A 12,121-nucleotide genomic window follows, 5' to 3' on the forward strand; every position below is an offset into this window, starting at 1 on the left:
TCTGCACAGAGCAAGCGCTCGATAAATGCGATTGATGATCAGTCAATCAATCAATCGTATTTATTGAGCGCCTACTCTGTGCAGAGCACCGGACTGAGCGCTTGGGAAGTCCAGATTGGCATCACGTAGAGACAGGTCCCTACCCAACAGTGGGCTCCCAGTCTAGAAGGGGGAGACGGAGAACAGAACCAAACATACCAACTGAATAAAAGAAGTAGGATGGAAATGTACAAGCAAAATCAATAAATAAATAGAGTGATAAATATGCACAGCCGTATAGACATCTATACAGGTGCTGTGGGGAAGGGAAGGAGGTAAGACGGGGGGATGGAGAGGGGGACGAGGGGGATGATGATGATGATGATGATTGGACGGAGGGAGACAGGAGAGAGACGCACACTTCCATCTGTGTATCGGCGTGTGGCCATATAGGTGGACTTCTATAGGGAGCCCGGGAGGACTACGTAGAGGTACTTCTGTGTGGGTCCGCAGAGGAATGCATAGATGTGCTTCTGGGTGGATCCGTAGAGGAATACATAGATGTGCTTCTGGGTGGATCCGTAGAGGAATACATGGATGTGCTTCTATGTGGATCCGTAGAGGAATACATAGATATACTTCTATATGGATCCATAGGGGACTATACAGATATACTTCTATGTGGATCAATCAATCAATCAATCGTATTTATTGAGCGCCTACTCTGTGCAGAGCACCGGACTGAGCGCTTGGGAAGTCCAGATTGGCATCACGTAGAGACAGGTCCCTACCCAACAGTGGGCTCCCAGTCTAGAAGGGGGAGACGGAGAACAGAACCAAACATACCAACTGAATAAAAGAAGTAGGATGGAAATGTACAAGTAAAATAAATAAATGAATAGAGTAATAAATATGTACAACCGTATAGAAATATATACAGGTGCTGTGGGGAAGGGAAGGAGGTAAGATGGGGGGATGGAGAGGGGGTTGAGGGGGAGAGGAAAGAAGGGGCTGAGTGTGGGAAGGCCTCCTGGAGGAGGTGAGCTCTCAGCAGGGCCTTGAAGGGAGGAAGAGAGCTGGCTTGGCGGAGTGGCAGAGGGATTGGGGGCATTCCAGGCCCGGGGGAGGACGTGGGCCGGGGGTCGATGGCGGCACAGGCGAGCACGAGGCCCAGTGAGGAGATTAGTGGCAGAGGAGCGGAGGGTGTGGGCTGGGCTGGAGAAGGAGAGAAGGGAGGTGAGATAGGAGGGGGCCAGGGGATGGACAGCCTTGAAGCCCAGGGTGAGGAGTTTCTGCCTGATGCGCAGATTGATCGGTAGCCATTGGAGGTTTTTGAGGCACTGGAGGCACTGCCCTATTGGACCCGAACCCCTTAAGCCGTTATTTTGTTAGTATATTTATTTTGTTAGTATGTTTATTTTGTTAGTACGTTTATTTTGTTAGTATGTTTTATTTTGTTAGCGTGTTTTATTTCGTGAGTGCGTTTGGTGTTGTTCTCCGTCTCCCCCTTTTTTAGACTGGGAGCCCGCTGTTGGCTAGGGGCCGTCCCTCTGTGTTGCCAATTTGGACTTCCCAAGCGCTTAGGACGGCGCTCTGCACATAGCAAGCGCTCGGTAAATGCGATTGATGATGGTGATGATGATTGGACGGAGGGAGATGGAGACGCACACTTCCATCTGTGTATCGGTGTGTGGCCATATAGGTGGACTTCTATAGGGAGCCCTGGAGGACTACGTAGATCTACTTCTGTGTGGGTCCGCAGAGGAATGCATAGATGTGCTTCTGGGTGGATCCGTAGAGGAATACATAGATATGCTTCTATATGGATCCATAGAGGACTATACAGATATACTTCTATGTGGATCCGTAGAGGAATACATAGATATGCTTCTGTGTGGATCCGTAGAGGAATACATAGATATGCTTCTGTGTGGATCCGTAGAGGAATACATAGATGTGCTTCTCTGTGGATCCGTAGAGGAATACATAGATATACTTCTGTATGGATCCATAGTGGACTATACAGATATACTTCTATGTGGATCCGTAGAGGAATACATAGATATGCTTCTGTGTGGATCCGTAGAGGAATACATAGATATGCTTCTCTGTGGATCCGTAGAGGAATACATAGATATACTTCTACATGGATCCATAGAGGACTATACAGATATACTTCTATGCGGATCCGCAGAGGAATACATAGATCTGCTTCTATGTGGATCTGTAGAGGAATACATAGATATGCTTCTCTGTGGATCCGTAGAGGAATACATAGATATACTTCTATATGGATCCATAGAGGACTATACAGATATACTTCTATGTGGATCCACAGAGGAATACATAGATCTGCTTCTCTGTGGATCCGTAGAGGAATACATAGATCTGCTTCTGGGTGGATCCGTAGAGGAATGCATAGATATACTTCTATATGGATCCATAGAGGACTATACAGATATACTTCTGTGTGGATCCGTAGAGGAATACATAGATATGCTTCTCTGTGGATCCGTAGAGGAATACATAGATCTGCTTCTGGGTGGATCCGTAGAGGAATGCATAGATATACTTCTATATGGATCCATAGAGGGCTATACAGATATACTTCTATGTGGATCCGCAGAGGAATACATAGATATGCTTCTGTGTGGATCCGTAGAGGAATACATAGATCTGCTTCTCGGTGGATCCGTAGAGGAATGCATAGATATACTTCTATATGGATCCATAGAGGACTATACAGATATACTTCTATGTGGATCCGCAGAGGAATACATAGGTACGCTTCTATGTGGATCCGTAGAGGAATACATAGATCTGCTTCTCTGTGGATCCGTAGAGGAATACATAGATATACTTCTATATGGATCCATAGAGGACTATACAGATATACTTCTGTGTGGATCCGCAGAGGAATACATAGATACGCTTCTGTGTGGATCCGTAGAGGAATACATAGATCTGCTTCTCCGTGGATCCGTAGAGGAATACATAGATCTGCTTCTCCGTGGATCCGTAGAGGAATACATAGATATGCTTCTCTGTGGATCTGTAGAGGAATACATAGATACGCTTCTATGTGGATCTCTAGAGGAATACATAGATATGCTTCTGTGTGGATCTGTAGAGGAGTACATAGATATGCTTCTCCATGGATCTGTAGAGGAATACATAGATATGCTTCTCTGTGGATCCGTAGAGGAATACATAGATATCCTTCTATGTGGACCTGTAGAGGAATACATAGATATAAGATATACTTCTGTGTGGATCCTTAGAGGAATACATAGATGATATACTTCTATGTGGATCAGCAGAGGACTGTATAGATATACTTCTATGTGGATCTGCAGAGGACTGTATGGATATACTTCTATGTGGATCCGCAGAGGACTGTATAGATATACTTCTGTGTGGATCTGCAGAATGACTGTATAGATGTGCTTCTATGCGAATCCACAGAGGACTGTATAGATGTACTTCTATACGAATCCGCAGAGGACTGTGTAGATATACTTCTATACAGACCCACAGAGGACTGTGTAGATATGCTTCTATATGGATCCATAGAGGACTATACAGATATACTTCTATGTGGATCCGCAGAGGACTGTATAGATATACTTCTATGTGGATCCACAGAATGACTGTATAGATGTGCTTCTATGTGAATCCTCAGAGGACTGTATAGATGTACTTCTATACGAATCCGCAGAGGACTGTGTAGATATACTTCTATACAGACCCACAGGGGGCTGTGTAGATATGCTTCTATACGGATCCGCAGAGGACTGTGTAGATACGCTTCTATACGGATCCACAGAGGACTGTGTAGATACGCTTCTATACGGATCCACAGAGGACTGTGTAGATATGCTTCTATACGGATCCGCAGAGGACTGTGCAGATATGCTTCTATACGGATCCGCAGAGGACTGTGTAGATATGCTTCTATACGGATCTGCAGAGGACTGTGTAGATATGCTTCTATACGGATCCGCAGAGGACTGTGTAGATATGCTTCTATACGGATCCGCAGAGGACTGTGTAGATATGCTTCTATACGGATCCGCAGAGGACTGTGTAGATATGCTTCTATACACATCCGCAGAGGACTGTGTAGGTACGCTTCTATACACATCCACAGAGGACTGTATAGATACACTTCTGTACAGATCCGCAGAGGACTGTATAGATATACTTCTAAACGGATCCACAGAGGACTGTATGGATATACTTCTGTATGGATGCGTAAAGGAATACATAGATATAATTCAGTACGGATCCATAGAGGAATACATAGATTATACTTCTGTATGGAGCCGTAGAGGAATGTATAGATATACTTCTATATGGATCTGTAGAGGAATATATAGATGCACTTCTATATGCAGCCGTAGAGGAATGGATAGATATACTTCTATATGCAGCCGTAGAGGAATAGATAGATATACTTCTATATGCAGCCGTAGAGGAATGTATAGATATACTTCTATATGCAGCCGTAGAGGAATATATAGATATGCTTTGGTAGGGACCGTCTCTATATCTTGCCAACTTGTACTTCCCAAGCGCTTAGTACAATGCGGTGCACACAGTGAGCGCGCAATAAATACGATTGAATGAATGAATATACTTCTCTATGGATCCATAGAGGAATGTATAGATATGCCTGTATATGGATCTGTATATGAATACATATACTTCTAGATGGATCTGCATATGAATAGATATACTTCTATATGGATCTGTAAATGAATAGTTATACTTCTACATGTATCCGTATCTCTAGATATACTTCTGTATGTATCTATATATGTCTACGTAGATATACTCGTTTATGTATCTCTAGATATATGCATATAGCTATAATGCTATTTATTTATATTGATGCCTGTTGACTTGTTTTGATGTCTGTTCCCCCCCCCCCCCCCCCCCCGCCCCGACCACAACCCCCAGACTGTGCGCCCATTGTGGGCAGGGATCATCTCTCTTTATTGCTGTGTGGTACTTTCCAAGCGCTCAGTACAGTAGTCTGCACATAGTAAGTGCTCAGTCAATTGAATGAATGAATGGGTGGTGGTGGGGAGGGGGGATCTTAGCTGGATTCCTCTGTCGGTGGGTGTCATCTCCTCCGGACGCCCACATGCCTGGGCTACCTGTCACCTGCACGCCGAGGGTGCGGGCGATGCCATTCATGCCGACGGGCGCTCAGACCATCACCCGAGACCCTTGGAGGTCCTAGACGCCCCCGGCGTCGACGGGAATGAATGCCGGAGGCTCGCCCTCCCTTCAGCGTCTGGCAGTCATTCGTCTGGGAGCAGACTTCGCATGCAAGCAGAATCACTTTCCATCTGCCCCCGACTCCTTTTTTTTCTGGCGCTGCAGAACATTTCGTCTGGAAATTTCATGGGAAATCGATGCTTCCCGATAACCTGCAGTGTACCGATATATCGACCCGCTGAATAACGCCTTTGATTTTCCCCGGCATTGAAGGAATCCCGCACACACCCGCACACACATGCAATGTATTCTCCTCTGCAACACGCTGCTTTTTCAAATAGAGTATTAGCGGCAGCGAGATGACGTGGGAAACAGTACCGTCCTTAGACACGGCTGTTTTACGGTGTCCCTCGGGAAATGGAAAGTATTTTTTTCAAACGTCTAGAGGAGCACAGTTTAGCTGGGCTTTGCCGTATTTAACCTTACGAAGGAACAAGAGACCATTGACGACTCTGTCCCTGAAAGTGCAAACAAACCTCCTCCCGCAGAACTGTGTACCTTTCCGTGGGAGGATGGTTCCCGGAGGCGTATCGTTTTTCCAGTTCGAATTTGGGCAGCCACGCTCTGAGGTCACCGTGCTGCCTCAGCCGCTGGTGGTTATTCGGCCAAAGTCCGGCCAAAATATGGATTTTGGAGCTTGGATTTGGAGCGGTCTTTTGATGTGCTCTGCTTTCGGTAGTTGAGGGGTTTGGGGGCCGATCCTTCCCCAGATGCCTCGTAAGGGGTTTTGGTCGGAGAAGGGTAGGTAGGTTGTGACCGTGAGTTCATCTGTAGGCCTTGTGCTCTCTGCGGGCAGGGAATATGTCCGTTGTTTTGTCGTACTCCCCCAAGCACTTTCAGTACAGTGCTTTGCACCCAGTAAGCGCTCAGTAAATTCGACGGAATTTATGGATTTTTGTCGCGTCGATGATTGAACTCCTCTGCTCATTTTAAGAACTTGAGCTCGGTTACATCGGCCTGTGCGTGGCTGTGAGACGCCGCACCTCTTCAGTTCAGTTCCTTCCTCTCCCCCTCGTCCCCCTCTCCATCCCCCCATCTTACCTCCTTCCCTTCCCCACAGCACCTGTATATATGTATATATGGTTGTACATATTTATTACTCTATTTATTTATTTTACTTGTACATTTCTATCCTATTTATTTTATTTTGTTGGTATGTTTGGTTCTGTTCTCTGTCTCCCCCTTTTAGACTGTGAGCCCACTGTTGGGTAGGGACTGTCTCTATGTGTTGCCAATTTGTACTTCCCAAGCACTTAGTACAGTGCTCTGCACATAGTAAGCGCTCAATAAATACGATTGATTGATTGATTGATTCAGTCTTACGGCTCGCCCGGGATCTAGGAACGCTCCCGAATTCCCAGGAAACACCGGCGGCCGAACTTGGCAGCGACACGGTGGGATTCAGTGGAGAGCCAGTTGGGTTTGAGAATCCCAGATTCTGTCACCTACATTTATTGCTCTCCCTCCTCCAAATCTAGTCAGAAACAACCTCTCCTATAGTGAAAGGTTTATGGGGAGCGGGCGGTAGATGAGATTGTTCAGAGGGTGGAAAGGCAAGAGAATCAATCAGTGCTTTTTACGGAAGGCTTACTGGGTGCAGAGCAGTGCAACGTAGTAGCACAGGGAGACACGCTCCCTTGCCCACAGGGAGTTTACAGACCGGAGGGTGGAAGGGAAGAACCGAAAAGGAGGATTTGGAGGAGGAATGTAGACAATGGTTTAAAATAAACTGAAAGTCATCCCTTCAAGGCCCTGCTGAGAGCTCACCTCCTCCAGGAGGCCTTCCCAGACTGAGCCCCTTCCTTCCTCTCCCACTCGTCCCCCTCTGCATCCCCCCATCTTACCTCCTTCCCTTCCCCACAGCACCTGTATATATGTATATATGTTTGTACATATTTTTACTCTATTTTATTTGTGCATATCTATTCTATTTATTTTATTTTGTTAGTATGTTTGGTTTTGTTCTCTGTCTCCCCCTTTTAGACTGTGAGCCCACTGTTGGGTAGGGACTGTCTCTACATGTTGCCAATTTGTACTTCCCAAGCGCTTAGTACAGTGCTCTGCACATAGTAAGCACTCAATAAATACGATTGATGATGATGATGATAAAGGCAAATGCACTGAAAGATCGACAGGATTAATCCATTTTGTTGTAGCTCGATTATTTGGCTTCACTCACATCACCTGTTTACCTGATGGTTGGCACTCATCGCAACTCTTTTCTAATTTTGAGATGTCACTAGAGTGTCTAAACAATGAGACACTCAAATCTGGAGGTGCCGACATCAAAAATAGTGTTATAATGCCTTGAGAAAAAGCAGTGGGGCCTCCAGAAGTTGGTAAAGCTGTTTTTCAGGGTTTCCTCCACTGGATTATAAAATAATATAGATGTGAGCAGTAGGCCTACCCGATGAAAAGTCTCCCTCGGGAGCTCTCATTAAGAACTCAAGCTATTATTTTGGTTTAGCTTTATGCTATTTCTTTTTCTCGTTTGGTGTCCCCCTAGCAGCGTGGCTCAGTGGAAAGAGCCCGGGCTTGGGAGGCAGAGGTCGTGGGTTCTAATCCCGGCTCCGCCACTTATCTGCTGTGTGCCTTTGGGCAAGTCACTTAACTTCTCTGTGCTTCAGTTCCCCCATCTGTAAAATGGGGATTAAAACTGTGAGCCCCGTGTGGGGCAACCTGATTACCCTGTATCTACCCCAGCGTTTAGAACAGTGCTTGGCACATAGGAAGTGCCTAAAAAATACCAACATTATTATTATTATTATTCCCTCCCTCCCACACACAATTCCCCCAACTGACTGGACTGGGATCCTACTTTACTCTGTCAGTAGGTAGACTCTGAAGCCAGAGTAGGAAGGAGTCTCTGCTCAGTCAGGAAGGAGCAAGTACATTTCGCCCTGGCTCTGGCTCATCCCCAAGGCTAGACAGAGTTTACTAACAATCAGTCATATTTTTTGAGTCCTTATTGTGTGCAGAGCACTGTACTGAGGGGTTGGGAGAGTAAAATGTAACAGTTGGTGGATACGTTCCCTGCCAACAACGAGCTTGCAGTCTAGAGGTCAGGCGGAGGGTGTCCAGGGAGAATCCCTTTGGTGGGACTCAGCCCACTTATCATCATCATCAACAATTGTATTTATTGAGCGCTTACTGTGTACAGAGCACTGTACTAAGCGCTTGGGAAGTACAAATTGGCAACATACAGAGACAGCCCCTACCCAACAGTGGGCTCACAGTCTAAAAGGGGGAGACAGAGAACAAAACCAAACATACTAACAAAATAAAATAAATAGAATAGATATGTACACTTATAGCTCCCAGGTCATGTGGCTGGGTAGCATCACCCAACCCATCCTCCCAACTCCTACCCTATGTTGAACTGCCCTTGGGTGTTCGCAGAATTTCCCAAAAGCGGTGGCCGAGGGAGATGGCACTGCTTCTCGGTGCCCACGAGACCGCCTCCTTCCCACAGTCTCTGCTGCGCGTTAGGGAGCAGGTGATGGATGACACTGGCCGTAGTGGACTCCAAGTCTCTGCTGTTGTCAGATCTGAGCTCGCAAGCAGAGTTTTATGCCGCTGGAAGAGCCGCAGGTTTTCTGGGGAACAGGAAAGGTCTTAGCCATGTGAGTTTTGACTCCATCAGAGCCCCCAAACAGTCAGCCAAGATCCAAGTCAGAAAAACAGGTAGACAATGAACTTTAGCTAGCTGGGCAGGATGATGCAGATGAGCTAATGCTGATGAACAGATTGATACCATTCTCGAGTCGACCATTACAGTAGATGATTGGCTCGTGTCAGCTCTAGCGGTTTCTTTGCCATGCCCCCTTCATGAAACTATAATAGACTTCTCTTTCCCTTTCCAGGAACAGTTAATATCTGGAAGCAAGGTTGCAAACAGCTTTGAACAAAGTGCGCAAAAGAGATGGGAGACAAGAAGATAGTGGTTTTAACTACTGAGCAACTTAGTGTGATGCTCTTAAAACCAGGGGGAATACAGTCCTCCATATGTATCTTTTAAGGGAAAGTGGAAATGCAGAGTGCTTTGGAGGCTCTTGGAAAGTGGACTGGATTAAGGAGAAGGATAGTGAGGGAATGGCAGAAGTACCACCCAGGAGGGGAAACAGTGGGTTCTATTTTACATCAATTAGTGCCATTTATTTATTTATTTTTTTATCGTATTTATTGAGCACTTACTGTGTGCAGAGCACTGTACTAAGCGCTTGGGAAATACAAGTTGGCATCATATACAGTTACATATATATATACCCAACAGTGGGCTCACAGTCTATTGAGCGCTTACTGAGTGTAGATCACTGTATTAGAGAAGCAGCATGGCTCAGTGGGAAGAGCATGGGCTTTGGAGTCAGAGGTCGCAGGTTCAAATGTCGGCTCTGCCAGTTGTCAGCTGTGTGACTTTGGGTAAGTCACTTAACTTCTCTGTGCCTCAGTTACCTAATCTGTAAAATGGGGATTAAGACACTGAGCCCCCTGTGGGACAACCTGATCACCTTGTAACCCCCCCCCCAGCGCTTAGAACAGTGCTTTGCACATGGTAAGCACTTAATAAATGCCATTATTATTATTATTATTATTGTTATTATTATTATTATTACTACTACTACACTCTTGGGAGAGCACAGTACAATGGAGATACATTTCTTGTCCACAACGAGCTTACATTCTAGAGGGGGAGACAGACTTTAAAATACACAATGTCTAGATATGTACATAAGTGCTGTGGGGCTTCTGAGGGTGGGCTAAATATCAAATGATGCCATAACGTAACATTGCTTGTTTCATTCATTCATTCAATCGTATTTATTGAGCGTTTACTGTGTGCAGAGCAGTGTACTAAGCTCTTGGAAAGTACAATTCGGCAACAGACAATTCCTACCCAACAACGGGCTCACAGTCTAGAAGGGGGAGACAGACAATAAAACAAAGCAAGTAGACAGGCATCGATACCATCAAAATAGATAAATAGAATTATAGATACATACATCATTAATAAAATAGAGTAATAAATATGTACAAATATACACAAGTGCTGCGGGGAAGGGAAGGGGGTAGAGCGGAGGGGAGTAGAGGCGATGGGGAGGGGAGGAGGAGCAGAGGAAACGGGGGGCTTGTTTGAACTGCTTCTATACAGTGGCTTGATTCTAAAATAAAGGAAAACTTCTAACTCTTCCCAGTAATAAGCCCAGATACTTTGTATTCCAACTGACTCCTTATACACACACATTTGGCAATACGTCCCCCACCCCATCAGATCATTTTTTTTTGTGGGTTTATCGTTGATTACGTTCCATCCATGCTGAACATCTTTCAGAAAACAGCTACCCATTGCACCTAATTCCGCACATAATTTGATGGGGATTGTGGATCTTACCTTTAGTGGTGTCTTGTTGATACGCAACATAAGGCATCCAAGATGAGGAGATGGGCTTCCCTCGAGAGAAAAGGAGAGGGTGAGAAGGCACAACGTCATTTTATGATGTGTTTAGTTCATCACTGGGAGCCCTCAAGAGCCCATTCTGATTCTGGAGTTTCTTGAAAAACTAGCACTTACATAGAGAAAATTAGAATCTAAAAAGGCTGGAAGAGTGATGTGCTAAAGAGGTTATAAAGTTCCTCTTATAGCAGGTGGTATTTGGGCAAGGTGATCTGGTCATCCTCCTTGTGAGGAATGAAAAGGGACCATGAAATATGGATACTGTTTACTTTCTCGCTGAGGAGATTGAAGGATGATGTAAGAAGGGACAGCTGCTTTCCAGATGCAGTATTCTGCTGTTCGGATGTCTTGCATGTTTGCACGTGGGCCACGTGGATTCCAGTTGTATTTTGCAGTCATCGGAGTTTGTTACCCAGGGTTGCGCATGGCTTCTCTCTGATGATCACACCTCTTTCTCCCAGCTGTGGGATTTGAGCAGGAGGTGTGTGATGAGATGGGCCGGGCACATGTGTAGATGCATTCATCTGTTTTTGTCTCCCTGCTCCTTAAACCTCCGGTGATTTGCTCATTCCTCTCCGAGTGCGTTGACACCCAATAGTTGGGAGTTTCTGCAGTCAGCTTTCTTCCTCCACTATGTATACTCTCTCTTTTCCCACTAGACACCACGTTGCACCCTATGCTCTGCTCAAGCCAGCCTACTTACTATGCTTTCCTTTTGTCTCGCTCACCACCAACATAGTGCTGCTCATACCCTCTCTCTCCCTACCCCCTTTGTAACTAGCAGACCAATCCTCTACTCCTTTTTCAAAGCCCCACTAAAATCACATGATAATAATAATAATGATGGCATGTATTAAGCGCTTACTATGTGCAAAGCAGTGTTCTAAGCGCTGAGGAGGCCTTCCCTGACTCATTTCTCACCTTTCCACCCTATTTCTCCACCCTAGTGTGTCACCTATGAATCAAGCCCTCTTCCTTTAAGCATTCAGGCACACACCCCTTGCCCCTCACATATCTTGTGTGGCTCAGTGGAAAAGAGCCCGGGCTTTGGAGTCAGAGGTCATGGGTTCGAATCCCAACTCCGCCACATGTCTGCTGTGTGACCTTGGGCAAGTCACTTCACTTCTCTGAGCCTCAGTTACCTCATCTGTAAAATGGGGATTAAGACTGTGAGCCCCACGTGGGACAACCTGATCACCTTGTATCCCCCCAAGCGCTTAGAACAGTGCTCTGCACATAGTAAGCGCTTAACAAATGCCATCATTATTATTATTATTATTATATCTTTAAATTCTGCAGCTCCCTACTTCATTAATTTCCGTGTACGTCTTTTCCCTGCTTGACTGTAAGCTCCTTGAGGGTGGGAATTCTGTCTGTCAACTCTCCTGTACTCTCCCTAGTGTT

The 12,121-nt window shown here is 45.6% G+C and overlaps 1 protein-coding gene across 2 annotated transcripts in view; it reads left to right on the top strand.

The window, feature by feature from the left end:
• Nucleotides 1–12,121, top strand: part of KLHL2 (kelch like family member 2) — a 102,199-nt gene that overhangs the window by 452 nt on the left and 89,626 nt on the right. The window lies entirely within an intron of this gene.

This window comes from Tachyglossus aculeatus, chromosome 12 (genome assembly GCF_015852505.1).
Source record: "Tachyglossus aculeatus isolate mTacAcu1 chromosome 12, mTacAcu1.pri, whole genome shotgun sequence".
NCBI classification, from domain to species: domain Eukaryota; kingdom Metazoa; phylum Chordata; class Mammalia; order Monotremata; family Tachyglossidae; genus Tachyglossus; species Tachyglossus aculeatus.